Here is a 22305-nt window from a genome sequence, read left to right on the forward strand (position 1 = left end):
TCAGGTGAAGGGGTGAAGGGAATGCCACCAAGGTCACGTGAAGGGGTGAAGGAAATGCCACCAAGGTCACGTGAAGGGGTGAAGGGAAAGCCACCAAGCAGGTCACGTGAACGGAAGGGATAGCTACCAGGCAGGTCAGGTGAAGGATTGAAGGGAATGCCACCAGGCAAGTCAGGTGAAGGTGTGAAGGGAAAGCTACGAGGTAGGTCAGGTGAAGGGGTGAAAGGAAAGCCACCAGGCAGGTCATGTGATGGGGTGAAGGGGAAGCTACCAGGCAGGTCATGTGAAGGGGGTGAAAGGAAAGCCACCAGGCAGGTCATGTGATGGGGTGAAGGGGAAGCTACCAGGCAGGTCATGTGATGGGGTGAAGGGGAAGCCACCAGGCAGGTCATGTGATGGGGTGAAGGGGAAGCCACCAGGCAGGTCATGTGATGGGGTGAAGGGGAAGCTACCAGGCAGGTCATGTGATGGGGTGAAGGGGAAGCTACCAGGCAGGTCATGTGATGGGGTGAAGGGGAAGCTACCAGGCAGGTCATGTGATGGGGTGAAGGGGAAGCTACCAGGCAGGTCATGTGATGAGGTGAAGGGGAAGCTACCAGGCAGGTCATGTGATGGGGTGAAGGGGAAGCTACCAGGCAGGTCATGTGATGGGGTGAAGGGGAAGCTACCAGGCAGGTCATGTGATGGGGTGAAGGGGAAGCTACCAGGCAGGTCATGTGATGGGGTGAAGGGGAAGCCACCAGGCAGGTCATGTGATGGGGTGAAGGGGAAGCCACCAGGCAGGTCATGTGATGGGGTGAAGGGGAAGCTACCAGGCAGGTCATGTGATGGGGTGAAGGGGAAGCCACCAGGCAGGTCATGTGATGGGGTGAAGGGGAAGCTACCAGGCAGGTCATGTGATGGGGTGAAGGGGAAGCCACCAGGCAGGTCATGTGATGGGGTGAAGGGGAAGCCACCAGGCAGGTCATGTGATGGGGTGAAGGGGAAGCCACCAGGCAGGTCATGTGATGGGGTGAAGGGGAAGCCACCAGGCAGGTCATGTGATGGGGTGAAGGGGAAGCCACCAGGCAGGTCATGTGATGGGGTGAAGGGGAAGCCACCAGGCAGGTCATGTGATGGGGTGAAGGGGAAGCCACCAGGCAGGTCATGTGATGGGGTGAAGGGGAAGCTACCAGGCAGGTCATGTGATGGGGTGAAGGGGAAGCTACCAGGCAGGTCATGTGATGGGGTGAAGGGGAAGCTACCAGGCAGGTCATGTGATGGGGTGAAGGGGAAGCTACCAGGCAGGTCATGTGATGGGGTGAAGGGGAAGCTACCAGGCAGGTCATGTGATGGGGTGAAGGGGAAGCTACCAGGCAGGTCATGTGATGGGGTGAAGGGGAAGCTACCAGGCAGGTCATGTGATGGGGTGAAGGGGAAGCTACCAGGCAGGTCATGTGATGGGGTGAAGGGGAAGCTACCAGGCAGGTCATGTGATGGGGTGAAGGGGAAGCTACCAGGCAGGTCATGTGAAGAGATGAGAAGAATCGCTTATAACTACAGATCATGGCAACATAATTCAGTATTGGCAGCTTGGATTGTTAAGAGAGAAAACATAACCAGAACTCATAGACTACAACTGTTACAAGAATAACTTTATGAAGTAACAGTTAAACTTGCATTTAATAAAAAAATCGCTGAGAGAATTTAAAAAAATTATTTTTTAATTTTAGATGGTTGCAACTGGTGGAATTTCTGGCTAAAACTTTACTCAAAATTTCCCATCTAAATTAATTTTAAGCCTGAGGATTTTGTAGCGAATTGTTCCAGCCACAGTATTGTAGTTTTTATTCTTTCCTCGTCTAAAGACAGTAAGTGGACATGTAGAGTATATCCTTAACAGTAACTCGCAAAATAGAAACATGATTGTAAACAACTGATGATCACTGTTCAAACCACCGGCAAGCTGTTCCTAAAACTAGCAGTGATACCAGTTTAAATTATGAGTGAATATTAATAAAACAAATAATTGATAGATTTGTAGAAGCACACATACAGGTAATAATGAAATTATTTAGAGACAATAAGACGACTACAGTAGTGTCATTGTACGACCACGCTGAGTAGACGTACACTAGTACTCCAGGGTTTTTTGGTAGGCTTACATAAGACTTATGGCTTCTGTTACGGGTTTCCTCGTATGCTTATATAGGAGTTATGGCTGTTGTTTATCTGCTTGTTGGTCACGAGTTTGTTATAAGCCGTTATAGACCGAATATTCATAGTTTAATTCTCGGAGAAATAACATGTGCTGAGTAGACAGATCTGTGAGTGGCTGCTGCCAAGCCAGGAGGATGCAAAGCTATCTTATAACGTAACTAAAATATACGTAACAAGGTGTCTGAGTTCGTAAAGTGTATGTAGCACGTGTTTGTAAAATAAAAAAATATTTCTCTAGCAAGTTTAACATTAATAAAATGTATGAAAACTGCAAATTGTAAATTTGTGTTCAATAATTCTGTTTGTTTTTCACTGATATGCCGCTGATATTGGAAAATGGAAGTCGAGTGTTTTCACATTTATACATTGATATTTATATGTTTATGCACTGTACAGATATTTATGTATCTATACAATGACAAATATTTATACACAAATAAGTGTACACACACACACACACACACACACACACACACACACACACACACACACACACCTACCTTTACATTAACATTACCTTATACCTTTGAAGAGTTTCGAGTTAATCTACTCTCTGAAACCGGCCATGGGCCATGCTCGTCTGGTGCTTGCCGGTCAACCAGGCTATTGCTGCTGAAGGTCCGCTGCCCCACATATCCATCACAGCCTGGTTGACCTGATAAAGATACTTGTCCAGTTTCCTCTTGAAGGCTTGTTCCAGCTGTGTTTCTGATATCTTCTGGTAAGATGTTGAATAGTCTGGGATCCCGGATATTGATACAATGTTCCCTTATTGTCCCCACCGCACCCCTGCTCTTCACTGGGTTTATTTTACACTTCCTCCCATATCTCTCACTCCAGTATGTTGTTATGGCAGTGTGCAGATTTGGGACCAGGCCCTCGAGTAACTTCCAGGTATATATTATCATGTACCTCTCTCTCCTCAGCTCCAATGAGTACATGTTCAAGACTTGCAGGCATTCCCAGTAGTTTAGGTGCTTTACTGGCTCAATGTGAGCCGTAAACGATCTCTGTATTTGTTCCAGCTCCGATATTTCTCCTGCTTTGAACGGGGCCGTCAGCACTGAGCAAATATTCTAAATGAGGGAGCACTAGCGATTTGAAGAATGTCACCATAGTCATTATTTCCCTTGTTTTGAAAGTTCTCAATACCCACCCCGTCATCTTCCTGGCTGTCGTGATCTTTGTCTTGTTATGGTCTTTAAAAGAAAGGTCCGCTGACATAATTCCCAGGTCTTTTACGTGTTTCTTACGTTCTATTTGGTGACCCCCTTGAATTTTGTATTATAGTGTTCCTTTTGAGTTCTTCATTCTTTCCATACCTAAGCAGCTGGAACTCATCACCACTGAACGCCATGTTGTTCTCCACTGCTCACTGGAAAACCCTGCTTGTCTTCCTGTACTTTTTCAGTCTTCTACCGTAGTGACTTTCATGCTTATTTTAGTGTCATCTGCAAATGATGATACAAAAGTGTGCCGGGTGTTTTTGTCTATGTCTTCTATGAGAATGAGAAACAGCAGAGATGCCAGGACAGTGCCTTGGGGCACTGAACTTTTGACCTCGCTGATGCTGGATCTTGCCATACCTTCCCCGTAATGCCCATGGCCTTCATTTTGTGCGTTATAACTCCATGATCGTATTGGTCAAATGCCTTTGCAAAATCTGTGTAAATCACATCTGCGTTTTGGTCATCTTCCAATGCCTCCGTAATTCTGTCATAATGGTTCAGCAGCTGTGACAGGCATGACTGTCCTGCTCTAAAACCATGCTGGTCCATAAAATTTGTAATCTGCCGTCTCATCACTCTTTCGAAGTTTTTATGTGAGAGGTTAGGGCTACTGGTCTGTAATTTTTAGCTAGTGCTCTACTACCTTCCTTATGCAAAGGAGCAATGTCTGCACTCTTTAAGGCCTCCAGTATTTCAGCTAGATCTAAGCTCTTTCTCCACATACATACACACAAGAAGAGGCATGATAGAGCTCATGGAGCAGGAAGAGTGAACACAATACATACAACCGAGGAAGAAGTGAAGAGGCTGCAAAGCGAGCTAGATACCTCAAAGGCGATGAGAGAGGAAGCAGAGGCGCTCTGTGTACCATTAACAACAACCTTCAACACATCTATCGAAACAGGACGACTACCTGAGGTATGGAAGACAGCAGACGTAGTCCCAATTTAAAAAAAAAAAAAGACAGACAGACACGAAACATTAAACTACAGACCAGTGTCACTAACATGTATAGTACGCAAAGTCAAGATTATTATCAGAAGAGTAGTGGAGCAACTAGAAAGAAATAAGCTTATCAATGACAGCCAGCACGGTTTCAGGGATTGGGAATCCTGTGTCACAAACCTACTGGAGTTCTACGACAGGGTGACAGCAGTAAGACAGACAGACAGACAGACAGAGAGAGAGAGAGAGAGAGAGAGAGAGAGAGAGAGAGAGAGAGAGAGAGAGAGAGAGAGAGAGAGAGAGAGAGAGAGAGAGAGAGTGAGAGAGATTGCATTTTCTTGGACTGTAGGAAGGCGTTTAACACAGTTCCACACACGAGGTTAGTGTAAAACCTGGAGGATCAGGCAGGGATAACAGGGAAGGCATTGCAATGGATCAGGGAATACCTATCAGGAAGACAACAGCGAGTCATGGTACGTGGCGAGGTGTCAGAGTGGGCGCCTGTGACGAGCGGGGTTCCACAGGGGTCAGTCCTAGGACCGGTGCTGTTTCTAGTATTTGTGAACGACATTACGGAAGGAATAGATTCCGAAGTGTCCCTGTTTGCAGATATGATGATATGAAGTTGATGAGAAGAATTCAATCGAATGAAGACCAGACAAAACTACAAAGGGATCTGGACAGGATGCAGGTCTGGTCCAGCAACTGGCTCCTGGAGTTCAACCCCACCAAGTGCAAAGTCATGAAGACTGGGGAAGGGCAAAGAAGACCGCAGACGGAGTATAGTCTAGGGGACCAGAGACTACAAACCTCACTCAAGGAAAAGGATCTTCGGGTGAGTATAACACCAGGCACATCTCCTGAGGCACACATCAACTCAATAACTGCTACAGCATATGGGCGCCTAGCAAATCTAAGAACAGCATTCCGATATCTTAATAAGGAATCATTCAGGACTGTACACCGTGTACGTTAGGCCTATATTGGAGTATGCAGCACCAGTTTGGAATCCGCAATTAACCAAACACGTGAGGAAACTAGGGAAAGTGCAAAAGTTTGCAACAAGACTAGTCCCGAAGCTAAGGGATATGTCCTGCGAGGAGAGGTTAAGGGAAATCAATCTGACGACACTGGAGGACAGGACAGATAGGGAAGATATGATAAAGACATAAAATACTGAGAGGAGTCCACAAGGTGGACAGAGACAGGATGTTCCAGAGATGGGATACAGCAAGAAGGGGTCACAGTTCGAAGTTGAAGACTCCGATGAATCACAGGTATGTTGGGAAGTATTTCTTCAGTCACAGAGTTGTGAGGAAGTGGAACAGTCTGGGAAGTGATGTAGTGGCGGCAGGATCCATACACAGCTTTAAGAAGAGGTATGATAAAGCTCATGGAGTATGAAGTGTGACCCAGTAGCGACCAGTGAAAAGGCGGGCCAGGAGCTATGACTCGACCCCTCCAACCACAACCAGGCGAATACACACACACACACACACACACACACTACCCACACACACACCCACACACACACACACACACACACACCCACACACACACCCACACACACACACACACACACACACACACACACACACAATGGGAGACGTATTTATACACCAATTAACATACGCTGACGGTGACTGACAAACATTTATACACTGACAAATATGTACACTGATTGACAAACATTTGCACACATTTTGTTGCGAACATTTAATGCATCTGGTTAATGGTTAAGTGAACACAGTATTACATCACCTACAACCAGTCATTATATCCCTGAAAATAATGTTTGTTCACCATATCAATATATTTTTTTAAAATCTGTTCATCATATTTATGAAGGCTATTAATTAGCTCATCATCCTAATTATCATCACTTAATCATTTTCCCGATTATTAATTAATTCATCATGTTCCCGGAAATGGATGTGCTAATTATTTTCCCGATGATACATATTAATATATTCCTGAAATTATTAGCTTATTCATCATATTCCAGAACGTTAATTAGTTCAGCAAATTCCAGGTGATTACCAATTTGCAAATCTTCGCAATTTGTTCATCTTCCTGACAGTTAATCTATTAATCGTAACCCTTATAATAACTTGTTCATCATGTCCGTGCTAAATACACAAAGAGAAATAATAAGTACGAAAAGAGAGTTAACATTCGGCTGGGGAAATTATTAGAAAGGAAACGACACCAGGAAAAATGAAGATTATTTATAATTCCATTAAAAATCTTTTGAAATGGGCGAGCCTATTACGGACAAATTGTGGTCGACGAAATCAAAAGTGTCGGACAATTTCATATATGATGGGGGGTCTGGAAAATGCAACAGTGTAATCATTAATAACAACAATAATAATAATAATAATAATAATAATAATAATAATAATAATAATAATAATAATAATAATAATCATAATAACTACCACCATAATTGTTCCCACCACTATCGCTAGCGCCACCACCATCGTTTTTCCCACTACCATTGATGTTCCTAACAGCATCCTGGTTCTCACCATTATGGTTATTCTCACTACCATCGTTAACACCACTGCCACCATCCCTAGCACCACCAAGATTGCTGCTGTTATTACCACCACTTCGCCCATCCATTATCCACCAACCAACCACTACAGCGAAAAATTTGAGGCAATTTTGAGTAAGCTCTGGTGAGAGACCCAACACTTGTCGCACGCAGCAGGTCAACTTCACTCGGGATAAAGTATTATGCTGCCGCAATCTTTTTTTGCCCTTGTCAAATTTGCAAGCGGAATTGGTCGACACAGTAACATGGTAGGATGTGTGTTGACGCTTGTTGCGTCTCACAGGGGATGTCGCTTAGGTGGGAGAGGACTCCCCTGGCACCATTTCTCGTACGTACTAGGTACATGGCACCTAGCACCTTGACTTGTAGAAAACAGACATGAAATCCGTCACCATGTCTCGGAAATGATAAAAGACATGACCCAAGTCACCGTGTCTTGAAGGTGAGAGGAACATGCCCTGCTGAGAGCATTAGGGAAGCCCTGTTGAGGGTACTAGGGAAGCCCTGCTGAGAGCATTAGGGAAGCCCTGTTGAGGGTATTAGGGAAACCTCAACCTGTAATTACCCCAACATTCACACAATTCATCAGGTCGCATTTAAAAAAAAAAGTGAATAAATCACACACTACATTAAGGTTTAGCACTGAGCTCCCAGAGATACAGCCTCTCAAGCCTTGGCTTACAGCCAGTCACCACAAAATTCACATAAAATACCACACTTTATGCAATAACCAGGTCAGTCTTAGGAGTCTGCTAGTCACCGTGCTAGCCTATAACCACAAAAAAATGCATCAGGCCTTAATATTCAACTACAAAATATTAAACTATAGCCTGAAGCTGCTATTACAACATGCAACGCAACCAGCCTTGTCATGTAACAACCATCTAAACCAAGCACCATGCTAATCAATCAATTTTATTTCTTTGGAAGTAGTACATTGATATTATGTATTTACATTAATGAGTTGCAGTGCAAAGAGAGCCTCTATCATGCCTAGGCATTATGGGCGGACTTAATTTAATGGCTTACTGACTACTTAATACTAAAGAATTTATCATAGTTTAAGTTGTACAATAGTTTCAATAGTAAATATTTAAATTATATTATGGTAATATAACATTGTGATTTGCTAAGCCTTAACCTGCAACCATCACAACCACACAACTTATCATCACAGTCATACAACCTATCAATCACAGCCACACAAGCTATAAAATCACAGTCACATTTCTCCTTCAGCCACAAAACTTAACACTCACACAACCTATCAAACTAAGCAAACTATCTGTCACAAGCACTCAAGCTATTAATCACGGTTACAGAACCTATCACAACCACAGAACTTATCAATCCCAACCACACAATCCATCACAACACACCCACACAACTACCAAGCCTTAACCTGCAACCACCAACACATCTCACGAGTCAAGCCACATGAACATCCAAGCTAGTACTGGAAAAACTAAAACTCTACACATAAACATTTCTTTTAGTGAGAGAGAGAGAGAGAGAGAGAGAGGGGAAGGGAAGGGGAGGGGAGGGGGTAAAAAAACAAGACTGCACCACCACCACAGAACAATGTGGAGCAGGACACAAATTCACTCGCTGTCTCAGTAGAACCACACACTCCGTACTCCCCATCCCCCTAAAGAAATATTTTTGCGAGCCTACAAGGTCTTAAAACAAGCAATAACAACAAAATCCTGGCAATAACAAAATCCTTATTAATGAAGAGTGGTTTTTCTCAAAGAAACAAATGCAGCGTTTTCAATTTCACATACCCCATATTAATTAAAGTCACATTACAACGAAATGTGAACAATTGGGACAACCTAAAAAAAAAAAGAAAAAAATATGTTACAAGGCGGGGTCAGTCTGCATAATTAAAAATAATTCGCTCACGTAAGAGGCAAGATTCAAACTCAGGGAAAGCCAGTCCTAAAACTAGCAGGCCAGTGTTCTATCCAGTGCATAATGCTAGTCCAGTTAAATAAATTTCTATAAACTCATTCATTTGCACTGAGCTACCATGTAGTCCAATCATTTGCTGTGAAAACTAAATACTAACATTTAGTCGCTGCTCTGGTATAAAAAACACCAGACGAAAAATCAGCGTAGAATAGATTATACTGGAAAATAACCCTGTATTCATATACTGTACATCTGTTTCTTTAGTGTTTAATTATTAATGTTTACGTTAGAATTGTAATAGGAATCTTACTTTCTCTACATTTACACTTACATTATTGAACGTTTGTGTGTGTGTGTGTGTGTGTGTGTGTGTGTGTGTGTGTGTGTGTGTGTGTGTGTGTGTGTGTGTGTGTGTGTGTGTGTGTGTGTGTGCGCGCGCGCGCTTTACGATACTGAATGAGGTCTGGTCATGTTTGGTGTCGCCTGGTAGGAACTACTGATATAACAAGCAGTAGATATGGAGGATGGGGGGGGGGGACCCTTCCAAAACCTACACCCACTCCCTTCCAACTTCTGTCCTCCACGTTTGCTCAGAGCAGCAGCTGGCACTCTGGTCCCAATCCAGGGAGGATATGAGCTGTTGCTCTGCCTTCATTAACATAACGTCACATGGGGACACCATTTTTACATCTAGTGTGCAGCCTATGTCCATATTGTGGACTCTTGTCGTTTTTAACTGCATGGATGAGATAGACGTTCAGAAGAGCTATCCGAATTTCATTCAGAGTATCGAGTAAACATTGCTACACATTCACATGTCTGAAATTATGGTTCTAAACCCTGTTATGTTTAAACATAGTCAAAGAGAGGTGTTACCATTAGGTCAGGCATATATAAACATACTGTGTTCTCCTTTGGGACATGACTGATGTTGAGTGTTTTGGTGATTGTCTTTTGAGGTATCTATTCTGCAAGGACAGTGTGTGTCATTGTCATACACTGTATGTCTTGGGACGGAGTTCAACTCAGCTTGAGTGTTATTGGCCTTTCACTTACGTTCACTATACTGGATTCTATTTCTACATATTCTAGTTTGGACTAGGTTTCTGGAAGAGGTTTGCTTCTGCCTACTAAGTAGTAAGTGAGCTTATTATATACCCAGCTTGGTGGAGATTATGAGTCATATGACTTATTACAGATATATCATTTACACCTGGAAAATTCTGGAGGAACTTGTCTTAAATCTGCATACCGAAATTACACTTCACGAGAGCAAGATAGTGCGAAGTACCTCCAGTGAGTATACTAATTATACCAAGAGAACTCAATAAGTGTACAGGTGCCAAAACTTAGACATTCATACCTAATTCTTCATACCTAAGTGAAATTACCAACAAGCCCCTTGGGATTAAATAAGTTCCTGAAGCTAGTTCCTAATTAGCCGTGCTGTGGTACCTACACTGTGTGTGACTAGCACGAACAGCCTGGTTGATCAGGTTATCAACCATCAGACCTGGTCTGGGACCGGGTAGCAGAAGCGGCTCACCCCGTGCAGAGTCTTCGGGTAATGTTTAAGTAAAAGTACTAATCTGTGCTCACTGAGCCGTTCAACAGATTAAAGATTAACATCCCACACGAATATTTTATGAATGTGATACCAAAGTTTAAAAAAAAAAAATATGTATTTTAACCCCCAGTCCCAGGTTCGTGCAGTGCCAGAAAAATAATTAAAAAGGACAAAATTATAGGCTTTAAATATCCCATACAGGCGACACCTTGTCCCTTCCTCTGCTACTTCCCCTCGCTTTCCTTTCTTTGCCTTCCCCTCTCCGCTACTGCTTGCTCGTTCTCTCTCCTCTTCCTTTTGCTTGTACCCTCAGTCATGCCGCCATAAATCTTCAACCACCTGCCATCAATCATGTGTTCCACATGGCCAAACTACTTTTGAAAGAGCTTCTTCCAAATGGCCCCTTGATGGATTCCTCGCCCTCTTCCTCACCCCTCTCATCTTTATCCCGCCTCTTCTAAATAGTCTTTTCTCTCTCTCTCTCTCTCTCTCTCTCTCTCTCTCTCTCTCTCTCTCTCCCCTGGTAAAGGAGTTTCTAAGGTCATAAACTCACCCAGAGATGTTAAGAACAGAAACGCTCTGGAAAGCAAGATTTTATTGGAACAACATTTTGTACAGAGCTGTACGAAGAGCGAAACGTGGTCCCAGCAAATGTTGTTCTGCATCGTGTCTTTTCTACACTATTACAGTTTGATACCTGGACAATATATCTCAAATATATATTGATTTATGGCGCAACTGAGGCTACCCAGGCAGTCTGCCTGAAGACCCTCTCTCAGAGGGAAGCCAAGATGGTCCTACACACACTTCCCAGGATCACACTGTCACTCTCCTCCTCTCACTACACCTGTCACTCTCCTCCTCTCACTACACCTGTCACTCTCCCTCACTCACTACACCTGTCACTCTCCCTCTCTCACTACACCTGTCACTCTCCCTCTCTCACTACACCTGTCACTCTCCCTCTCTCACTACACCTGTCACTCTCCCTCTCTCACTACACCTGTCACTCTCCCTCTCTCACTACACCTGTCACTCTCCCTCTCTCACTACACCTGTCACTCTCCCTCTCTCACTACACCTGAACTCTCCCTCTCTCTCTCTCTCTCTCACTGCAACTGTCACTCTCCCTCTCTCTACACCTGTCACTCCGTCTCTACACCTGTCATTCTCCCTCTCTCTCTACACCTGTCATTCTTCCTCTCTCTCTCTACACCTGTCACTCCCTCTCTCTTCCTAAACCTGTTACTCTCCCTCTCTCTTCCTACACCTGTTACTCTCCCCCTCTCTCAACACTTGTTACTCTCCCTCGCTCTCTCTACACCTGTCACTATCCCTCTCTCTCCACCCTGTCACTATCCCTCTCTCTCTCTACCCTGTCACTCTACCTTTCTCAACACCTGTCACCTTACCTCTCTCTACACCTGTCACTCTCCCTCTCTCTACACCTGTCACTCTCCCTCCCTCTCTCTACACCTGTCACTCTCCCTCTCTCTACACCTGTCACTCTCCCTCCCTCTCTCTACACCTGTCACTCTCCCTCCCTCTCTCTACACCTGTCACTCTCCCTCCCTCTCTCTACACCTGTCACTCTCCCTCCCTCTCTCTACACCTGTCACTCTCCCTCCCTCTCTCTCTCTACACCTGTCACTCTCCCTCCCTCTCTCTACACCTGTCACTCTCCCTCCCTCTCTCTACACCTGTCACTCTCCCTCCCTCTCTCTACACCTGTCACTCTCCCTCCCTCTCTCTACACCTGTCACTCTCCCTCCCTCTACACCTGTCACTCTCCCTCCCTCTCTCTACACCTGTCACTCTCCCTCCCTCTCTCTACACCTGTCACTCTCCCTCCCTCTCTCTACACCTGTCACTCTCCCTCCCTCTCTCTACACCTGTCACTCTCCCTCCCTCTCTCTACACCTGTCACTCTCCCTCCCTCTCTCTACACCTGTCACTCTCCCTCCCTCTCTCTACACCTGTCACTCTCCCTCCCTCTCTCTACACCTGTCACTCTCCCTCCCTCTCTCTACACCTGTCACTCTCCCTCCCTCTCTCTACACCTGTCACTCTCCCTCCCTCTCTCTACACCTGTCACTCTCCCTCCCTCTCCCTACACCTGTCACTCCCCTTCCCTCTCTACTCCTGTCACTCTCACTACACCTGTCACTCCCTCTCCCTCTCTCTATACCTGTCACTCTCTATCTCTCTCTACAACTGCCACTCTCCCTCTCTACTCTTGCCACTCTCCCTGTCTCTACACCTGTCATTCTCCCTCTCTCTACTACTGTCACTCCCTATATCTCTATGCCTGTCACTCTCCCTCTCTCTATACCTGTCACTCTCCCCCTCTCTACACCTGTCACTCCCCCCTCTCTACACCTGTCACTCCCCCCCTCTCTACACCTGTCATACTCTCTACACTTGTCACTCTCCCCCTCTCTTTCTACACCTGCCACTCTCCCTCTCTATATATCTGCTCCTTTCCCTCTACACCAGCCATTTTTTTTCTCTCTCTCCATCTGTCACTCACCCTCTCTCTACACCTGCCATTCTCCCTCCCTCAACACCTGCCATTCTCCCTCTCTCTACACCTGCCATTCTCCCTCTCTCTACACCTGCCATTCTCCCTCTCTCTACACCTGCCATTCTCCCTCCCTCTACTCCTGCCATTCTCCCTCCCTCTACTCCTGCCATTCTCCCTCCCTCTACACCTGCCATTCCCTCCTCACTCTACACCTGCCATTCTCCCTCACTCTACACCTGCCATTCTCCCTCACTCTACACCTGCCATTCTCCCTCACTCTACACCTGCCATTCTCCCTCACTCTACACCTGCCATTCTCCCTCACTCTACACCTGCCATTCTCCCTCACTCTACACCTGCCATTCTCCCTCACTCTACACCTGCCATTCTCCCTCACTCTACACCTGCCATTCTCCCTCACTCTACACCTGCCATTCTCCCTCACTCTACACCTGCCATTCTCCCTCACTCTACACCTGCCATTCTCCCTCACTCTAGATATCAAGTCCATCATTTCACTTTTCCCTATTCACCATCCCAGGTTTTCTCACGTTCACCTGTTCACTCTCACGTTCACCCAGCTAACCGTCTCGCTTCGCTTCACGTTCACAATATCTTTTCTCACGTTCACCATCTCTTGGCTTCACGTTCACCATTTCTTGACTTCACATTCACCATCTCTTGGCTTCACGTTCACCCCGTTCATCATTTCTTGGCTTCACGTTCACCCAGTTCACCATCTCTTGGCTACACCTTCACCCAATTCATCTCTTGGCTTCACGTTCACCCGGGAGTGCCACCTAGCAGTTATTGAGCGCTTGTCGTTTGAACGAGATATAATCCAATTTCCGACTTTTGGATGGGAGCTAAAATTAATTCGGCAGATATTTTTTTCTTTCTATTTTTTTAGCATAAGTATTAAATTAGCTCTCAGATATAGAGTCAGTCTGCACGCCAGAGTTTATTCGTTGAATAATTCGTAATTCGTTTCGGGGATGATAGACAGTTATTCAAATTCTGTTTATTTTGAAAAAATCTAAGAATAAACCCTTCATATATATATATATATATATATATATATATATATATATATATATATATATATATATATATATATATATATATATATTATATTATATATATATATTATATATATATATATATATATATATATATTATATATATATATATTATATATATATATATATATATTATATATATATATATATTATATATATATATATATATATATATATATATATATATATATATATATATATATATATATATATATATATATATATATATATATATATATATGTATGTATGTATATAGGGAGGTACCACCTCTGGAACTGTCCTGGGGACCCTCATCCTCAGAAACAACATAAATAACTCAGAGGTACATCTCGAATACTTCGTCCAGCTCCCTGGCGGTGGGCCGCGTGCCCAGAATGCTGCAGGCATTTGCCCTCTGGATCGCAACACTGAGTCTCTGAAAGAGGAAGCTGGCTGCCCTGTTGGTCCTTGGTTTCTATGATACGTTTTTCATCCAGCCCTTTGAGGAACTTTAGCGCACACTTGCCCCATGCTCCAAGGGTCTCTATTGGGATGAAGTTATAGCAAGGGGAAAGGCCATCATATTTGCGGGTCTTCTGGGTCTCCCTGTGGCTGACAGCTCCACCCCCTTCAACTACGGAGTATGGGAAGTAGGTGTCTGCCAATGTGGCGGCACAGGTGTAGTCCCAAGCAATCTGCTTTCCATCCTTCCAGGGTAGCATAGTGGCTCCATCAGGACTTTTGACTTCCGTCAGACCTCTGTACTTGGGCTTCCCGTTGGGCTGGGCAACGAACTGTGGCGAGGCTTCTCTTTATGATGTCACGGACCTCCTCATGTCTGGCATACTTCCCTTCTGATATGTGACACACAAGACCATGAAGTCCGAACTGATCAGCCGTCGCCCTGCCGTAAATACACCTATGTTCGATGAGGATGGGGGCGGCTAGGCGAAGAGCAACACCAATCCGAATGGCCTGTGGGTCGAGTCGAGTGCCCAGGGAGGAAGTGGGAACAGCTAGAAGGAAATCTGAGTGTGGTGCCTTCACTGCTAGGAGACGAGCTTTGTTCTTTCCTGAAGCATTGGTGAGCCTTTTGTTGGCAATTTTTGCCATGATCGGTTTGTCCCAGTGGAACTGTTTGTGCTCTTTGGGGGGAGGTGGTCTACTGGAGGAGTCGGCAAGGGTGTCCCACCGCAAGGCTGCTTCAGTGAACCTTGGGTCTTGAGCTCCTACCGCATCTCTCAAGCGTTCGAGGACAATCTTCTTCACTAATCCACTGGAAAACGAACATGAAGACAGAAATGCAGGTAAAGCTACCTGCATTGCTTTGCGCACCCCTATACCTCCCAGATGCACTGGGAGGGTTGCCTGATCCCACTGCCGATTCTCTAGTGACAGATTCAGTGCCTTCTTAAAGGTTGATCTCAGGTGTGCGTCATATTCGTCGAGTGTTGGGTTGTCAAAATAGGGTGCGCACCTCAGGAAGCGAGTCCTGGCATATTAAGACACCTTGTGAGGGGATACAAGGCATCAAGGGCATCAAGATCACTTATTCTCTCCTCCATTCTCTTCAGGTTATTCAATTTGTCCTTGAGGACCGTGTGGATGGCCTGGTAACCCAGCGGTGCTCCCAAGAGGGTCCTGTTGGATGGAGTGGTAGTAGAGACTTCCGGGAGGATTGTCGGCACAGCATTGATTATTTCCTGGTTCGTTGTGATGACTTCACACTTGGAGGGATTGAGGATGAGTCCCAAGTTGTAGGTCCTCTAACAGGGACTCTTCAGTACCTACCAGAGTGCCATCATCTGGCTGAATCACCCTGCTGAACACCCTCCGATGAGGGAATTTCATGTTCGCCAAACAAAACAATTGAGGGTTTTCTGTAGCCAGCTGCAATGAAGGGAAAAAGACTGGGGAACTGATCCCGAACAGCCAGCAAGACTACATCTCTCTTCACCATATTAAAGGCATTTCTAAAATCAAGTTTGACTACGACCTTGTCTTCTGGTAGGTCCCTGATATAGGCCCTTGCCGCACGAGCTGCGGCTTCACTGCCTTTAGACCCCCCAAAGCTCAGTTGGTGTGACTGGAGTAAACTGGCAGTTTCTAGGCGAATGTTCAAGACGGCGAAGAGTGTTACCAACAGCGGGGTCTGATTCCCCCATCTTTCTTCAATGAGCATAGTGAGGCTAAAAAAAAAAAAAAAAAAAAAAAAAGTTTAATTTCTTCTGGGATTCGCCCAGCCAGGCAGTTGACAAAAGTTGTTAACTAGGCGAGAAGAATGGATGTAGATGCGCCGAGTACTGGATTTACCATCTCTTTGAGGTGTTGTGGTCGAATTCCAGTGTAACCTCCTGCAGATCCTGCTGGAAATGGCACTATCGCCTTACAGACTTCTGATTCTGGCAAAATTAGTTGTTCAGTGATGGGGTCTTCCTCAGGGTTGTTGTTGACGACTATGGTGCCCCTGTTTGGATGCTTGTCTCTTAGTGCTTGGGCCGGTCTCATCTTTGGGAGCTACAGTGACGTCACTTGTAATTATTCTGATTGCTCCCACTGTGTTACCTTATCCAATTTTTTTTGCCAACCTGTGCGCAAATTTTCTCAGCAGGCCAACAGGCCTGCTGCAGTGTTCCTCCTTTCTTATGTTATGTTCTTAATTTTTCTTGGGTCTACCTCTGTGATTCCTGCGATGATGGGGCAAACGGACACAATTATCCGTTCTTGGGTAGTTGTACACACACACACACACTATATATATATATATATATATATATATATATATATATATATATATATATATATATATATATATATTATATAGCCGAATTAGTAAAACTTGCGATTTTGGCTTAAACAGCAACGTTCTTCTTGCCGAAAAAGGCAAGCGAAAAGAATAATAAACACAAATTAATAATAAACATAATGAAATATATTTTTCTCGTTAGCTGCAGAATGTTATTTGCGAAATTATTGCATACACAAATTTTTGCTTGCCTTATTCGACAAGAGCGCTGCTATTTAAGCCAAAATCGCATGTTTTACCTATTCGTTACAACACACACACACACACACACAAATATATATATATATATATATATATATATATATATATATATATATATATATATATATATATATATATAATGTGTGTGTGTGTGTGTGTATGTGTGTCCCCCCCGAACCTCAACAACTCTTCAAGTCTGTTGGTAATACTTTCAGTAACCTCCGCTCGTCCTTCTAATCTCCAAGATACGAATTCTCTGCATAATATTCACACCACACATTGTCATCAGACACATCTCCACTGCCTCCAGCCTTCTCCTTGCTGCTTCACACCCATATGAGGGCGTTAGTACCACTATACTCTTACACATTTCCCTTTTGGCCCTCATGGTTAACGTTGTCTCCACATATGCCTGAATGCATCACTCACCCTTTCCCCCTTGTCATTTCTATGGTTCACCTTATGTTTCATAGACTCATCTGCAGACAAATCCATTCCCAAATACCTGAACACATTCGCTTCCTCCATACTTCTTTCCTCCAATCTGATATCCAATCATTCATTACCTATACAACACTTGGGTATCTTTAATGAGGAAACATTTCACCACACAGTGGCTTCATCAGTCCATACAAAGGAGAATCGTGAAGAACCGGAGTAGTTTGAGGGAATCAGTCCCTCACTCTTGAGTCGATGTAATCAGTTCATCAATCTTGAAAAGAATACAGCATATGTGCGAAGAAGTGGCTTATATACTGTGAGCAGATGGTGAGGTGCAGCAGTCGTAGGTGGTATTACATTTGTCCAATGTGGAAGTAGGTCGTGCCCAAGTGTTGTACATGTGTCTAATTTATCAACTTGTCGGTTCTCTGAACCATTCATCTACAATCCTGTAGACAAGCCACTTCTTCGCACATATGCTGTATTCTTTTCAAGACTGATGAAATGATTACATCGACTCAAACTCCTCCTGTTCTTCACGATACTCCTTTGTATAGACTGATGAAGCCACTGTGTGGCGAAACGTTTCCTCATTAAAGATACCCAAGTGTTGCACATGTGTCTAATTTATCAACTTGTCGGTTCTCTGAGCCATTCATCTACATTCATTACCTAATTTTTTTTTGTTTCCCTCATCACCTTCCTCTTTCAAATATTCGCTTTTAGTTTCCTTCTTTTACATACCCTCCCAAATTCGTTCACCACCCTCTGAAACATCTCTTCAGAATCTCCAAACAGCACAGTATCATCAGCAAAAAGTAACTGTGACAACGCACACTGTGTTAGATTATTTATCTTCCAATCTACACCTCTCCCCATCACCCCTGCATTCTCTTCCCTTACCATCTCATCTATAAATGTATTAAACAACCATGGTGACAACATGCATCCCTAAGGCCTGCTTTTACTGGAATATAATCTCCCTTTCTCCTACATACCTTAACCTGAGCCACACTAACGTTTTAAAAACTCTAACTGCTTTCACTAACTCACCACCTATTCTATATACCTGCAACATCTACCACATTGCTTCCCTATCCACCCTATCATATGTCTTTTCCAAATCAATAAATGCAACGAAAACTTTACTGGTTACTTATGTACTTCACTTCCCCTACGCTTCCTAAAGCTTCCTTGTTCATCTGCTATCCTGATTTCCATCTTACCCTTAATTCTATCAGTAATAACGACCATATACCTCACTACGTATACTCCAGAGGCTTACTCCCCTATAATTCTTACTCTCTTTCGTCCCCTTTATGTATGCTCTCTGCCAGTTCCTAAACACCTTCCCCTCTTTCGTACATTTATTAAATAAAAGCACCAATCACTCCAAAACCGCATACCTACCTGCTATTAACATTTCTGTACTGATACCATAAATCCCAGTTGCTTTACCTTCTTTCATTTTATCCACAAAATTTAACAGTTCCTCGAAATGTTCCCTCCATGTTAACGATACCTCCAACTCCCCCTCTAATAACTCTTCTGTTTTTAACTGTCAAATCCATTCGTTCCCTAGGCTTTAAGTTATTAGTTTCACTCCAATTTTTTTTTCTTATTTTTAGCAAAATTAGCTGATAGCATCTCGCTCACTCTCCCATTTACTCTTTTTACATTCCCTTACCACTTTTTTTCCAAGTATAATAATAATAATAATATCTTTATTTACTACAAGTACATGTACATGGTATACAGTCCTAGCTGACAACAATGACATACTACTATATAGAAAGTCCCTTGTTATACTCCGCATTTCGGACAAATTAGGTCAGTGTCCCAGGATGCGACCCACACCAGTCGACTAACACCCAGGTACCCATTTTGCACATAGACAACAAGTGGAAAGAAACACGTCCAATGTTTCTACTCTGGCTGGGAATCGAATCCAGGCCCTCGCCGTGTGAAGCGAGAGCGTTAACCACCAGGCCAAAACCTATAATATGCTAGCTTTTTCTCTCTTACCCCTCTCCTTACCTCATCATTCCACTAATCGTTCCTCTTCCTTCCCGCACCCACCCTCCTGTATCCACAAACTTCTGCTTATATCTGTTTATATCTTACCCTAACTGCCTCTTTTAGTTTATAAACCTTCACCTCTCTCTTACTTGCTGATGTCATTCTCTTTGTATCCCATTTACCTTTTACTTTCGCTGTAGCTTAAAAATAATCTGATATATCCATCGCCCATCTATAAACATCACATCCAGAAGTCTCCCCATCAATCTTTTATCCACCAATACATAATCTAACAACTATTCTCATAAAGCCATATATCGTATCTCGTATATTTATCCTTTCTTAAAATATGTATTACATACTACCAAAACTCTTTCTATACAAAGTCCCCCATCATCGTTTACCCCTGGCAACCCACTTATCTACTACGCTCTCTACAACCGTTTCTCCCACATCACCATTCATGTCCCCTACCACAATTTCTCTTTAATATATATATATATATATATATATATATATATATATATATATATATATATATATATATGTGTGTGTGTGTGTGTGTGTGTGTGTACACACTCTAGGTTCATTTACAAAAAAAACTCAAGTGTCCAGATGTAGCCAATATGTATCATCGTAACTTTTTTGATAACTAATACATTTGTAATTATTACATAAAACATTTATTCGTAATTGAATACACCTTTTTTTTATTTCAGCTTTATATGATAATTTAGTTTTGAAATTTCAATTATTTTTATACCAAATTAAATTCGTTATGATAACGGTATTCATAAATAATTTCGCCTTTTTTCACATTTTCAAAAGCACGCAATAGAGCGGTAATTTAATTATTTCTTTTTATGATGAAATTTTATACTGGCTGTGTTTGGCTTGTTCCATCTTTGCAAACTGTCTCACACTGACAGTCTGAAAGTGACATAGCGGAGGAGGCAGGATTCATAAATAGCTTTAAGATGGGGTACGATAAAGCTTATGGAACAGGGAGAGAGTGGATTAAGTAACGATCAGCGAAGAGGCGGGGCCAAGAACTGTAACTCGACTCCTGTAACCACAAATAGATACGTACACATACGTAGCCAATTAGGAAAAAAAAGGGAAGGCACTAACAAACCACGGCCACAAGACATCAAATCGTAAACAGGCTAGTTTGAGCCAGTCCCATGAACTTGCAGTTAAGAGAGGGCCGCACCTGGTTTCAGAATTGATATTTGCAGGGCTGGAGGCAGTGCCGACTGTCCTGAGCCAGAGTTCATTTGCATACTCTCAAAAACTCTTATTTGATCCGGTCCAATGATGACACAATGGAGAGTCGGGCATCGCCCAAGTCATATTATCAAAATGTGAAACTGGTCCAAATGCAAATGAACTTCAAGCCCCGTGAAATGCGCTAGAAATGGCGTGTGTGTGATTTTAAACGGTGGCGTCATCTGCAATGTAGATTTGACGGAAATGTTCAATAAATCTGGCGATACCAGAGGTTCACACAGCCGCCGCCACCACCGCCACCGCTACAACGATCACTACCAACCATTACTACCACCACCACCACCAGCCAACACTACAACGATCACTACCAACCATTACTACCACCACCAGCCAACACTACAACGATCACTACCAACCATTACTACCACCACCACCAGCCAACATTACAACGATCACTACCAACCATTACTACCACCACTACCACCAGCCAACACTACAACTATCACTACCAACCATTACTACCACCACCACCACCAGCCAACATTACAACGATCACTACCAACCATTACTACCACCACCACCACCAGCCAACACTACAACGATCACTACCAACCATTACTACCACCACCACCACCAGCCAACACTACAACGATCACTACCAACCGTAACTACTACCACCACCCAACACTACAACGACCACTACCAACCATTACTACCACCACCAGCGAACACTACAACGATCACTACCAATCATTACTACCACCACCAGCCAACACTACAACGATCACTACCACCACCACCAGCCAACATTACAACGATCACTACCAACCATTACTACCACCACCACCACCAGCCAACACTACAACGATCACTACCAACCATAACTACTACCACCACCCAACACTACAACGATCACTACCAACCATTACTACCACCACCAGCGAACACTACAACGATCACTACCAATCATTACTACCACCACCAGCCAACACTACAACTATCACTACCAACCATTACTACCACCACCACCAGCCAACATTACAACGATCACTACCAACCATTACTACCACCACCACCACCAGCCAACACTACAACGATCACTACCAACCATTACTACCACCACCACCACCAGCCAACACTACAACGATCACTACCAACCATAACTACTACCACCACCCAACACTACAACGACCACTACCAACCATTACTACCACCACCAGCCAACACTACAACGATCACTACCACCACCACCAGCCAACATTACAACGATCACTACCAACCATTACTACCACCACCACCACCACGACACACTACAACGATCACTACCAACCATTACTACCACCACCACCAGCCAACACTACAACGATCACTACCAACCATTACTACCACCACCACCAGCCAACACTACAACGATCACTACCATTATTATTACCACCACCACCAGCCAACACTACAACGATCACTACCATTATTATTACCACCACCACCAGCCAACACTACAACGATCACTACCATTATTATTACCACCACCACCAGCCAACACTACAACGATCACTACCAACTATTACTACCACCACCACCACCCAACACTACAATGATCACTACCATTAC

Source organism: Cherax quadricarinatus, chromosome 33, assembly GCF_038502225.1.
Source record: "Cherax quadricarinatus isolate ZL_2023a chromosome 33, ASM3850222v1, whole genome shotgun sequence".
NCBI classification, from domain to species: domain Eukaryota; kingdom Metazoa; phylum Arthropoda; class Malacostraca; order Decapoda; family Parastacidae; genus Cherax; species Cherax quadricarinatus.